The following is a 13,500-nucleotide window of genomic DNA, read 5'->3' as shown; positions in this document are numbered from 1 at the left end:
AACAATAGTATGGAAGTTCAAATAAAAGAAACATTTTTAATCCAGAAAAAAGTACAAAGAGATTAAAGCCAAGGAAAAAAAGATCTAAGACTTGAGGGAATAGACACCAGAAATCCAAGATGTGAATACTAAGATTTCCAGAAGGAGAAAAGTGAAGCTATAGAGAAAAGACAACAATTGAACAGTAAGAGAAATTTTCCCTGAAGCTAAAGCCTGCAGGAGGAAAAGGCTCAAGAGTTCCAGGTAAAACTGCTAACAAACATACATTCAGGGATATCCTTAAGAATTTCTTAATTCCAAGGATTAAAAGAAAGTATCACAATCTTCAAGGCAGAAAACACAAGCAATAAAGAAAAAAATTAGGCTGATATCAGACATTCATCTCCAACACTAAAATATAGATGATAATGGAATCACATTTTTAAGATTATTTAGAGGGGGAAAAAATGAATCCTAAGAATTCTGGAATCCAGCAAAAATATGAAAGGAAGACATTTGTAAAAATACAATGAGTCAGATCACATATCACCTAATATATTATAAGAGAAATTCTGATAATAAACTGGAATCAAGTACTAAGTTATCTTAGCACAATTAACATTGTGACAGTGAGAATGGAAGAGAAATGATAAGGAAGAAAACATTCCTTATTATTCTCTGAGAAATGGTAATAAGAAGAAAGAAGCCAAAGTGTTTTTAAGAACAAAATTCATTGCAATACCCTCTCTCACAGAAATCTTGTTCTAATATGAAAATAATAATGATGACAGTTGACATTTATATGGTACTTATCATTTACCACAAACTGTTCTATGTGTATTACATATATTAAGTCACTAATCCTCACAAAAACTACGAATAAAATTACAAGTAGGCAAATAAACATAAAAGTGTAAACTATATAATCAAGGTAATTAGGTCTTAGCTTAAGAGAAAGAAACTCTCTTGGTGGCTCAGTTGGTTAAGCTAATGACTTCAGCTCAGGTCATGATCTCATAGTTGGTGAGTTTGAGTCCCCGCATCAGGCTCAGGCTCTATGCAGACAGCTGAGCCTGGAGCCTGCTTCAGATTCTGTGTCTCCCTCTCTCTCTCTCTGCACCTTCCCCACTCACACTCTGTGTGTCTCTCTCTCAAAAATAAATACTTTAAAAAATACATAATAAAAAAAAGAAACTCAACTAATGCATTAAAAATAAATCTAGTTACACCATATTTAATATAAAGGTATCAACAGAAAGCTGAAAACAAATCAATGGGAATTCATATTAAAAAAGTATTTGTGTTTATCTCTTTTTCATCCTGAAATCCAAAAAAGCAACTTTTAAAAATGTAAAAATACACAGAAACCCTGAAAAACAATAGAAAGGTAGTAATTAAGAATATTATCAAGTACTTGAGTCTGGAAATGTATCCAACTACTAAACTCAGTTGATCAGAGAATAATAAACCCAGGCCAGCAGCCAAATAAGGTAATTGTTAGCTGCACATTTCCAGTAGAGCCCATCAAGTAACTCTAAAGGCTGCAGTTCAATGAACTTGAATATAAAAAAGAGTTAAAGTCCATACCCTAACTCTGCACAGTCATGATTGAAAGCTAGCTCTACTATTTATCACCTGTGTAATCCCAGACAAATTCCTTAACGTCTCTGAGCTGTTTCTTCATCTGGCAAATGAATATGCTAGCAAAACCTACTTCAAATTACCATGTGAAGCCAGGAGAACACCATAAATTCTGATTGAAGATCAAGTATTAATAAGAGCTCCAAAAAAGAGAAAATGGAGAGGAGTAAATTGTCAAGTAATCTTTTTAAAACCCTCTGTAACTAAAGAACTTGAGTTTCCAGATTAAATAGGCCTAGCTGTCCCCAATACAATGAATTCAAGGAGACTCCTTCCAGGGCACATCATCTGTTTCAAAAAAGGAAAATACCTAAAAATGTTTGAAGTGAAAAAAAAAGAAGCATTCTAAGGACTACAAGTTTGAATTGCATTTGGTTTCCCAACAGCAACTGTGAAAACTACTATTTTTTCCTCAGAAAAACTAAGGGAAAAATGAAATTCCAGTTTAGAATTTTAATATTTATTTTTGAGAGAAAGTCGGAGCATGAGCAGGGGAGGGACAGAGAGAGAGGAAGACACAGAATCTGAAGCAGGCTCCAGGCTCTGAGCTGTCAGCACAGAGCTCGACATAGGGCTCAAACCCACAAACTGCAAGATCATGACCTGAGCCAAAGTAGGACACTCAACCAAATGAGCCACCCAGGTGCTCCCAGTTTAGAATTTTAGATCTAGCCAAGTAGTAATCAAATGGGTGAGCAAAGACATGTTCACACATGTAACATCTCAAAAAAAAAAAAAATCTCCCATGCATTATTTCTCAGGAAGCTACTCAAGTATGTGACAAAACAGAGAGCTTAAAACAAGAAAGAGGAAGACTTAGAATACAGAAAATAGTGGATCCAACACCAAGAAATGATGACAAGAATTCACAGAATGATTCTAAGAGAAGTCCCAGGGTAATGGCTGTGCAGAAGATTTAGAAAGCAAATCTATACTGGAGCACAATGTTGGATGGTTTCAGAAGGAATGCTTAAATGAAGAGTAACACTGAGGGGTGCCTGCGTGGCTCTATCAGTCAAGCGTCTCACTTAGGCTTAGGACTTGATCTCAGTTTGTGAGTTTAAGCCTCATGTGGGGCTCTGTGCTGACAGTCTAGACTTACTTCATATCCTGTGTTTCCTTCTCTCTCTGCCCCTCCCCTGCTCGTGCTCAGGCTCTGTCTCTCAAAAATGAAAAAAATGTTAAGAAAAAAAGAGAGAGAGAATAGCACTGAGACATTATCAATTCTTAATCATAGCAACTTGGCAAATAACATGGAGTGGAATTAGTGATAGATATATATAGTAAAATAAAATGACAAGAAATATGAAGCAATTACCAAATAAGCCTCAAGACTAAAGATACTTGCAATATTATGTATTATATGCTTTGCAATATTATGTAATATTATGTACTTTGATTAAAATAAAATATAAATTTAAAACAGTAACACCAGAGGGGAAGCCAAGATGATTGAACAGCATGGAAGTTTTTTTGTGTGTCTCGCGTCCATGAAATACAGCCAGACCAACACTAAACCATCCTGCACACCTAGAAAACTGATTTCAGGATTAACACAACAATCTGCACAACCTGAACCGCAGAATTCAGCACCACAGAGAGGTGAACTTCAGGAGCAACAAGCCGCAGCAGGCAGTGCCCTGCTTTTGCAGGCAGATAGAGGACTGAGATGGGGGAGAGAGGGAAGAATACTGGAAAAGCACCCCTCCCCAAAACTATCTGGAGAGAAAGTTGAAAATTGGAAACAGCCACAGGGACTAAACTAAAAAGGGAGAAAGGAGAGGGTTTAAATTCCATTAAGACTGTAAACAAGAGGAGCACAGAGTCTGCAACTCCGCAGCTCAGTACCTGGAGGTGCTGTGGTGGGAAGGGCAATCCCCAGGAGCAGAGTGTGGTCTGGGAGGTTCTTGGGCCACATGGGAAAAAATGGTTCCACTGCTGAAAGGACATTTGGTAGAGACTGTTGAAGCCACCTGGTCCCAGCAGACCCCAGAGAAGGGCCACATTCGCTGGTGCTGGAACAAGGTCATAAAGGGTGAAGACTGGTGCCAGATGTGTGTTATGATTTTCCATAATCCCTGAAACACTGCTGCTACACTATCTTGTGAACTTTTTCTGGGGTGGGCTGGCACCTGGCCGCAGTCTCAGGGCACCAGCAGCAGCAGGGTCCAGCAAGCATTCCTGGGTGCAGCTGACATTGGGCCATTGCTCAGTGAGATCCTCCCACAGAGGGGCAGAAGGGGTCAAAGCCACAGTCCTTCAGAAGTAAGGGGAGTGAACGAAAGCTGAAATGAAAAAGCAGGGAGTGGATGAAAGCTGAAGACAGAGGATGGGTGCACAATTGCTGATGGGGAGAACAGAGTTGCAATACTAGAGACTGGGTAGCTGGGCGATGCCATTTTCACCGCTCCCACGCGTGTGCATATGCACCTACAAGCACCACAACAATCCACCCCATAGGCTAGCAGCGCCATCTAATGGAGAATGGAACCGTTACACTAAGCCCCGCCCAACTGGGCCAATCTCCCTCTTCAAGAACACAAGTCTCACTGCCTTCTTAGTTTATGGACTATCAAGCACTTCATAGTCTGACTTCTAGGGGAAAACGAAGTAATTTCAGTTGTATTTCTTTTTTTTTTTAATTTTTTTTTCAACGTTTTTTCTTTATTTTTGGGACAGAGAGAGACAGAGCATGAATGGGGGAGGGGCAGAAAGAGAGGGAGACACAGAATCGGAAACAGGCTCCAGGCTCCGAGCCATCGGCCCAGAGCCCGACGCGGGGCTCGAACACACGGACTGCGAGATCGTGACCTGGCTGAAGTCGGACGCTTAACCGACTGCGCCACCCAGGCGCCCCAGTTGTATTTCAATATGTTAGCAGATCCATCTATTCGATTTGATTTTCCCCCTCTTTTTCACTTTTCTTTTTCTTGAATACAGAAAGAGAAAAAAAGATTCATTTTTATTTTCAATTTTTATTATTTTTTTTACTATATTTTTTACTTCTGTGTAAATTTTTTCAAATTCTATTTTACTTCCATCATTTTAGTTTAGTCTACTTCAGTGTATTCACTTTTTCAAATTTCCAAACTATTTCCATTTTTTTTCTTTTTCATTTCTTTTTCTTGAATACAGAGAGAGAAAAAATTTATTTTTATTTTTAATTTTTATTAAAAATATTTTCTACTATAATTTTTTCTACTATATTCTTTACTTTTAAGGTTTTTTTCAAATTCTATTTTACTTCCATCATTTAATTTTAGTCCACTTCAGTGTAGTCATTTTTTCAAATTCTCAAATGATTTCCTTTCCCCCTCTCTTTTTTTCTCTAATCTATCAAACCACTTTCAACACCCAGACCAAAACACATCTAGGTTCTAGCATCATTTATTCGGTTTTTTTGTATATGTGTTTTTAATTTTTTAATTTCAATTTTTTAATTTTAATTCCTTTAATTTTAATTTTTCTACCTCAGTAATTCCCTTTCTCCCTTCAAAATGACAAAACGAAGGAATTCACCCCAAAACAAAGAGCACAAAGAAACAACAGCCAGGGATTCAACCAACCCAGATAGAAGCAAGATGTCTGAACCAGAATTTAGAATCACGATAATAAGAATACTAGCTGGAGTTGAAAATAGAATCCCTTTCTGTGGAGATAAAAGAAGTGAAAACTAGTCAGCATGAAATAAAAAATGCTATAACTGAGCTGCAATCACGGATGGGTGCCATGGCGGCAAGGATGGATGAGGCAGAACAGAGATTCAGTGATATAGAGGACAAACTTAGGGAAAATAATGAAGCAGAAAAAAAAGAGGGAGATTAAGGCAAAAGAGCACGATTTAAGAATTAGAGAAATCAGTGGCTCATTAAAAAGGAACAACATCAGAATCATAGGGGTCCCAGAAAAGGAAGAGAGAGAAATAGGGGTAGAAGTGTTATGTGAGCAAATCATAGCAGAAAACTTTCCTAACCTGGGGAAAGACACAGACATCAAAATCCAGGAAGCACAGAGGACTCCCATTAGATTCAACAAAAACCGACCATCAACAAGGCATATCATAGTCAAATTCACAAAATACTCAGCCAAGGACAGAATCATGAAAGCAGCAAGGGAAAAAAAAGTCCTTAACCTAGGAAGGGGAAGACAGATCAGGTTTGCAGCAGACCTATCCACAGAAACTTGGCAGGCCAGGAAGTAGTGGCAGGATATATTCAATGTGCTGAATCAGAAAAATATGCAGCCAAGAATTCTTTATCCAGCAAGGCTGTCATTGAAAATATAAGAGGAGATAAAAAGTTTCCTAGACAAATAAAAATTAAAGGAGTTTGTGACCACTAAACCAGCCATGCAAAAAATTTTAAGGGAGACTTTCTGAGGGAAGAAAAGATGAATGAATGAATGAATGAATGAACGTATGAATGAATGAATACCAAAGCAACAAAGCTTAGAAAGGACCAGAGAACACCACGAGAAACTCCAACTCTACAAGCATCATAATGGCAATGAATTCATATCTTTCAGTACTCACTCTAAACGTCACTGGACTCAATACTCCAATCAAAAGACAGAGGGTAACAGAATGGATAAGAAAACAAGATCCAACTATATGCTGTTTACAAGAGACCCACTTTAGACCTAGAAGACACCTTCAGACTGAAAGTAAGGGGATGGAGAATCATCTATCATGCTAATGGTCAACAAAAGAAAGCCAGAGTAGCCATACTTACATCAGACAATCTAGACTTTAAAATAAAGACTGTATCAAGAGATGAAGAGGGGCATTATATCATACTTAAGGGGTCTATCCTCCAAGAAGACCTAACAATTGTAAACATTTATGTGCCAAATGTGGCAGCACCCAAATATATAAATCAATTAATCACAAACATAAAGAAACTCATTGATAGTAATATCATAATAGTAGGAGACTTCAACACCCACTCAAGGCAATGGGCAGATCATCTCATGAAAAAATCAACAAGGAAACAATGGCTTTCAATGACACACCAGACCAAATGGATGTAACACATATATTCAGAACATTTCATCCTAAAGCAGAATATACATTCTTCTCCAGTGCACATGGAACGTTCTCCAGAATAGACCATACACTGGGACACCAATCAGCCCTCAGCAAATACAAAAAGATCGAGATCATACCGTGCATATTTTCAGACCACAACGCTATGAAACTCGAAATCAACAACAAGAAAAAATTTGGAAAGGTAACATATACCTGGAGACTGAAGAACATCCTACTAAAGAATGAATGGGCTAACCAAGAAGTGAAAGAGGAAATTAAAAAGCATACAGAAGCCAATGAAAATGATAGCACCACAACACAAAACCCCTGGGATGCAGCAAAGGCGGTCATACGAGGAAAGTATATAGCAATCCAGGCCTTCCTAAAGAAGGAAGAAAGATCTCAGATACACAACCTAACCTTATGCCTTAAAGAGCTGGAAAAAGAACAGCAAATAAAACCCAAAAACAGCAGAAGACAGGAAATAATAAGAGCAGACATTAATGCTATCAAAACCAAAAAACAGAACTGATCAATGAAACCAGAACCTGTTTCTTTGAAAGAATTAACAAAATTGATAAACCACTAGCCAGTTTGATCAAAAAGAAAAAGGACCCAAATAAATAAATCAAGAATGAAAGAGGAGAGATCAGAACCAACACAGCAGAAATAAAAACAATAATAAAGAATATTATGAGCAATTATATGCCAATAAAATGGGCAATCTGGAAGCAATGGACAAATTCCTAGAAACATATACACTACCAAAACTGAAACAGGAAGAAATAGAAAATTGAACAGACCCATAACCAGTAAGGAAATCGAATTAGTAATCAAAAATCTCCTGAAAAACAAGAGTCCATGGCCAGATGGCTTTCCAGGGAAATTCTACCAAACATTTAAGGAAGAGTTAACATCTACTCTCTTGAAGCTGTTCCAAAAGATAGAAATGGAAGGAAAACTTCCAAACTCATTCTATGAAGCCAGCATTACCTTGATTCCAAAACCAGAGACCCCACTAAAAAGGAAAACTATAGACCAATTTCCCTGATGAACATGGATGCAAAAATCCTCAACAAGATATTAGCCAACCGGATCCAACAATACATTTAAAAAATTATTCACCACGACCAAGTGGGATTTATACCTAGGATGCAGGGCTGGTTCAATATCCGCAAAACAATTAACATGATTCATCACATCAATAAAAGAAAGAATAAGAACTGTATGATCTTCTCAGGAGATGCAGAGAAAGTATTTGACAAAATACAGCATCCTTTCTTGATAAAAACCCTCAAGAAACTAAGCATAGAAGGAGCATACCTCGAGATCATAAAAGCCATACATGAACAACCCAACACTAATACCATCCTCAATGGGGAAAAACTTAGAGCCTTCCCCCTAACATCAGTAACAAGACAGGGATGTCCACTCTCACCACTGTTATTCAACATAGTATTGGAAGTGTTACCTCTGCAATCAGATAACACAAAGAAATAAAAGGCATCCAAACTGGCTAGGAGGAGGTCAAGCCTCCACTCTTTTTTTTTTTTTTTTAATTTTTTTTTCAACGTTTTTTATTTATTTTTGGGACAGAGAGAGACAGAGCATGAATGGGGGAGGGGCAGAGAGAGAGGGAGACACAGAATCGGAAACAGGCTCCAGGCTCCGAGCCATCAGCCCAGAGCCTGACGCGGGGCTCGAACTCACGGACTGCAAGATCGTGACCTGGCTGAAGTCGGACGCTTAACCGACTGCGCCACCCAGGCGCCCCAAGCCTCCACTCTTTGCAGATGACATGATACTCTCTATGGAAAACCCTAAAGATTCCACCAAAAAACTGCTAGAACTGACCCATGAATTCAGCAAAGTTGCAGGATATAAAATCAACGCACAGAAATGAGTTGCATTCCTATACACCAATAATGAAGCAACAGAAAGAGAAATCACGGAATCGATCCCATTTACAATTGCACCAAAAACCATAAAATACCCAGGAATAAATCTAACCAAAGAGGTGAAAAATCTATACACTTAAAACCTTAGAAAGCTTATGAAAGAAACTGAAGAAGACACAAAAAAATGGAAAAAGATTCCATGCTCCTGGATAGGAAGAACAAATATTGTCAAAATGTCAATACTATCCAAAGCAATCTACATATTCAATGCAATCCCTATCAAAATAACACTAGTATTCTTCACAGAGCTAGAACAAATAATCCTAAAATTTGAATGGAGCCAGAAAAGACCTCAAATAGCCAAAGCTATCTTGAAGAAAACCAAAGCAGGAGGCATCACAATCCCAGACTTCAAGCTATACTACAAAGCTGTAATCATTAAGACAGTATGGTACTGGCACAAGAACAGACACTCAGATCAATGGATCAGAATAGAGAACCCAGGAATGGACCCACAAACGTATGGCCAAGTAATCTGACATAGCAGTAAAGATTATCCAATCTTTGGGAAAACTGGACAGTGACATGCAGAAGAATGAAACTGGACCACTTTCTTACACCATACATAAAAATAAACTCAAAGTGGATGAAAGACCTCAATGTAAGACAGGAAGCCATCAAAATCCTTGAGGAGAAAGCAGGCAAAAACCTCTTTGATCTTGGCCGCAGCAACTTGTTACTCAACACGTCTCCAGAGGCAAGGGAAACAAAGGCACAAATGAACTACTGGGACCTCATCAAAATAAAAATCTTCTGCACAGCGAAGGAAACAATCAGCAAAACTAAATGGCAACAGTCGGAACGGGAGAAGATATTTGCAAACGCTATATCAGATAAAGTGTTAGTATCCAAAATCTACAAAGAACTTATCAAACTCAACACCCAAAAAACAAACAATCCAGTGAAGAAATGGGCAAAAGACATGAATAGACACTTCTCCAAAGAAGACATCCAGATGGCCAACCGACACATGAAAAAATGCTCAATATCAGTCATCAGGGAAATACAAATCAAAACCACAATGAGATACCACCTCACACCTGTCAGAATGGCTAACATGAACAAAAAAAAAATTAGAAGAAAAAAAACATTAAAATCATTAAATAAAAATGAAACAGTAAAACCAAATGAAGGGATGGTTAAAGATATTCCAGGCAGACAGAAAACAGAGCAGAAGTGGCAACATAAATAGCAAAAATAATGAAATACAAATTTTTTTAATTTTTATTTTTGAGAGCACATGTGCACAAGTGCACAAGCAGGGGAGTGACAGAGAGAAAGGGAGAGAGAGAATCCTAAGCAGGCTCTGTACAGAGCCCCTCATGGGGCTCAATCCCACAAACTGTGAGATCATGACTTGAGCCAAAACCAAGTGTCGGAAGCTTAAGTGACTGAGCCACCCAGGGGGACCCAATGAAATATAAATTTAAGTATAAAATAAAAATACATAATTATATGATAAAAGGTACAATTTTCAAGATGAATTTCAAAGATGAATCAACACTCAGACACCTGCTTGCACCAAACGTACCAGAGCTAAACATATGAAGGAAATCTTTTTTAAAATGCAAATCTGACCAGAATCCCATTATAGGGACTTCCCAATCATCATGGAGTAGCAGCAACCAAACTGACCCTACTACCATAAACAACTAGGTAACAGTCAAAATAACAGTCTAAACAGTCAAAAACTGTTTAAAACGCTGGCTATTAGGCAGTGGAAAACAATGATCCCTTAAACATGCAAAATCAATGTGATGAGCCCCAAGACTGCCCCAGCTTACTGCCTTGAGGGAGGTTCTAGGTCATTGTACAGGGAGAGCAAAGAGTGAGGCAGAATCCAGTGAACTTCCAGATTTGAGGATATCTGGAATCTTAAATACAATGAAAATATGTTTGATAAGAAAAAGACTTTTTCAAATACACAAAAGCTGGAAGAATTCATCACCAGCAGACCTGCACTACAAGAAATGTTAAAAGAAGCCTTTCAGGGGCACCTGGGTGGCTCAGTGGGTTAAGCTTGTGACTATGGTCCAGGTCATGATCTCATGGTTTGAAAGTTCAAGCCCCACATCAGGCTGTCTGCTGTCAGCTCAGAGCCTGGAGTCTGCCTCAGATTCTTTGTCTCCTTCTCTCAGCCCCTCCCCAATTCATGCTCTCTTTCAAAAATAAACATTAAAAAAAATAATAGATAAAAGAATCTCCTTCAAACAAAAGGAAAATGCCACCAGATGGGAATGTGGATTTATATAAAGGAATTAAAGGAATTAAGATGTAACCAGAATTAACAACATGGTAATAGATTTTTTTCTTATTATTTAAATCTCTTTAAAAGATATTTGACTTTCATCAAAGTAATTACAACATAACATGGTAATTCTAACATATGTAAAAGTATAATATATGACAATATTAATACAAAGAAATCCAAATCCAAGGTTTTGTTTGTTTTTACTCAAGGTGAAATGGTATAACGTCACTTAAAAGTAAGCGATGTTGGGGCGCCTGGGTGGCGCAGTAGGTTAAGTGTCGGACTTCAGCTCAGGTCACGATCTCGTGGTCCGTGAGTTCGAGGTCCGTGAGTTCGAGCCCCGCGTCAGGCTCTGGGCTGATGGCTCAGAGCCTGGAGCCTGCTTCCGATTCTGTGTCTCCTTCTCTCTCTGCCCCTCCCCCCTTCATGCTCTGTCTCTCTCTGTCTCAAAAATAAACGTTAAAAAAAAAATTTTTTTTTAAGTAAGTGGTGTTAAGTTAAAGATACATACTACATACCCTAACACTAAAAAGGTGAAATGGGGGTGCTTGGGTGGCTCAGTTGGTTAAGCATCCAATCTCACAGTTGTGAGATCAAGCCCTAGTCAGGTTCAGCACTGGGCATGGAGCCTGCTTAAAACTCTCTCCCTCCCCCTCTGCCCCTCCTCACTTGGGTGCTCTCTCCAGCTCTCAAAAAAAAAAAAAAAAAAAAGAAAAAGAAAGAAAGAAAGAAAGAAAGAGAGGGAGGGAGGGAGGGAGGGAGGGAGGGAGGGAGGGAGGGAGGGAGGAAGAGAAAAAAATTAAAGAGTTCTAACTAATCAACTAAAAGATCAGATAAAATGAAATCATAAAAAGGTCCAATTAGTACAAAAGGAGAAAGAGAAAAGATGACAATAGGACAAACCAATAGCAAGATGACAGATTTAAGGCTAAGCATAACAATAATCATATTAAATATATATGGTTTCAATAGCCTAAAAGGCAAAGATGGCCAGATTGGATATAAAAGCATGATTTAGCTATATTCAGCCTACAGAAAACACATTTTAAATATAAAATCACATACAGGTTAAAAATTTAAGGATGGAGAAATATAACCATGCTAACACTAATCAAAAGAAAGCTAGACTGGTGATATTAATCACACTTATTATTAGATTTCAGAGTAAAGTCTACCACAGCTACATAGGTATCAATTTATTACAATATAATAATCTCAAATTTCCATGTACCAAAGCACACAGCCTCAAAATACATAAAGCAACAACTAAAAGAAATGAAGGTTTTAACAGAGAAATCCACAATTATAGTTAGAAATTTCAATACCCATCTCTTAATAAATAATAAAACATGTAAATAGAAAATCAGTAAAGATATGGAAGATTTAAACAATATAATCAAATAATATGTATTGGTTGACTCTTCCAAAAACAGAATACACATTGTTTTCAGGTGCACATAAAACATTTATCAAGATAGATATTTTACAGTATTAAACAAACATCAAATTTATAAGGATTGAAGTCAAATAAAATACACTCCATGACAACAATGAAAGCATATTAAAAACAAGACAGAGAAAAAGATGGTAGGAGTTAGCGGTAACATCAAATTCTATGTGATGTAGCCTCACATATGCCTCAGTTTAATTTAGGAGCGCTGTGCAGTGCTCTTCCTGGTACATATGCCATACCTTTATTTGTTTCCTCCCCCATTCATGAAGACCACTCTTGTCCCCAGTACCGTCACATTTGAAGCTTACAGTTCCGTCCTCCTCAGAATCTATTCCTCTTAAGAAAGGAAGACATTTCTTTCACATGCTGGTTGGCTCTCCTCATAGTTTAATCTTATGTGAGTATTTTACAAGTATCTCTCCTAGTTTCTGAATGTTAATGTGTCCTGGTTTACATTCCTTTGGTCATTTCAATCAGAATTTAGAAGATCTAGTTAAATGTCTATGCTCAAATCACTTCCTTTAATCATAATCTACATGTCTTTTCTAATGTACCTTTCTTTCAAAGCACCAAGAAATGGAAAACTTCATTGGGGTGCCTGGCTGCCTCAGTCAGTAGAGCATGTGACTGTTGATCTCCAGATTCTGAGTTTGAGCCCCACAGTGGGTGTAAAGATTACCTAAAAATAAAATCTTAAAATAGACACACACACACACACACACACACACACACACACACACACACACCCCTTCACAAACTTTCCTTATTTCATGAACTGTACCTTTTCCCCTCTGGATAATTACTTTCAAACATCTGGTTAAAGTAAAACATCTTCCCAGATATGTAAATCAGGAAAAAATATATCCATAGAGTTAACAAGCAAATTCTTCCTGCATTGCCTTAATAAAACTGATAGTAAAGGATTTTCAGAATTTTCAGAAGCTCAAGTTAAAGAGTGAGACTTCGGGAAAAAGAGTGAGAAAGACAAAATTAGTGACAGACCCAAGAGCTGAAGTCCCTGTTCAACCACAGCCTTAAATGTGTGCAAGCATACACACACACACACACACACACACCCTACTTCTTTATTAAAATGCATAAAGCAGCCAGAAGCAGGAGCACCAATAAATTCTTCTGTATAAGCAGAATTTTTTAATGGCTCCCCGAACACTAATAACCACTGCTCTCTTAT

This window comes from Neofelis nebulosa, chromosome 17, assembly GCF_028018385.1.
Source record: "Neofelis nebulosa isolate mNeoNeb1 chromosome 17, mNeoNeb1.pri, whole genome shotgun sequence".
Classification (NCBI taxonomy): Eukaryota; Metazoa; Chordata; class Mammalia; order Carnivora; family Felidae; genus Neofelis; species Neofelis nebulosa.
The sequence above is the reverse complement of the archived record's forward strand: the minus strand, read 5'-3'. Positions refer to the sequence as shown.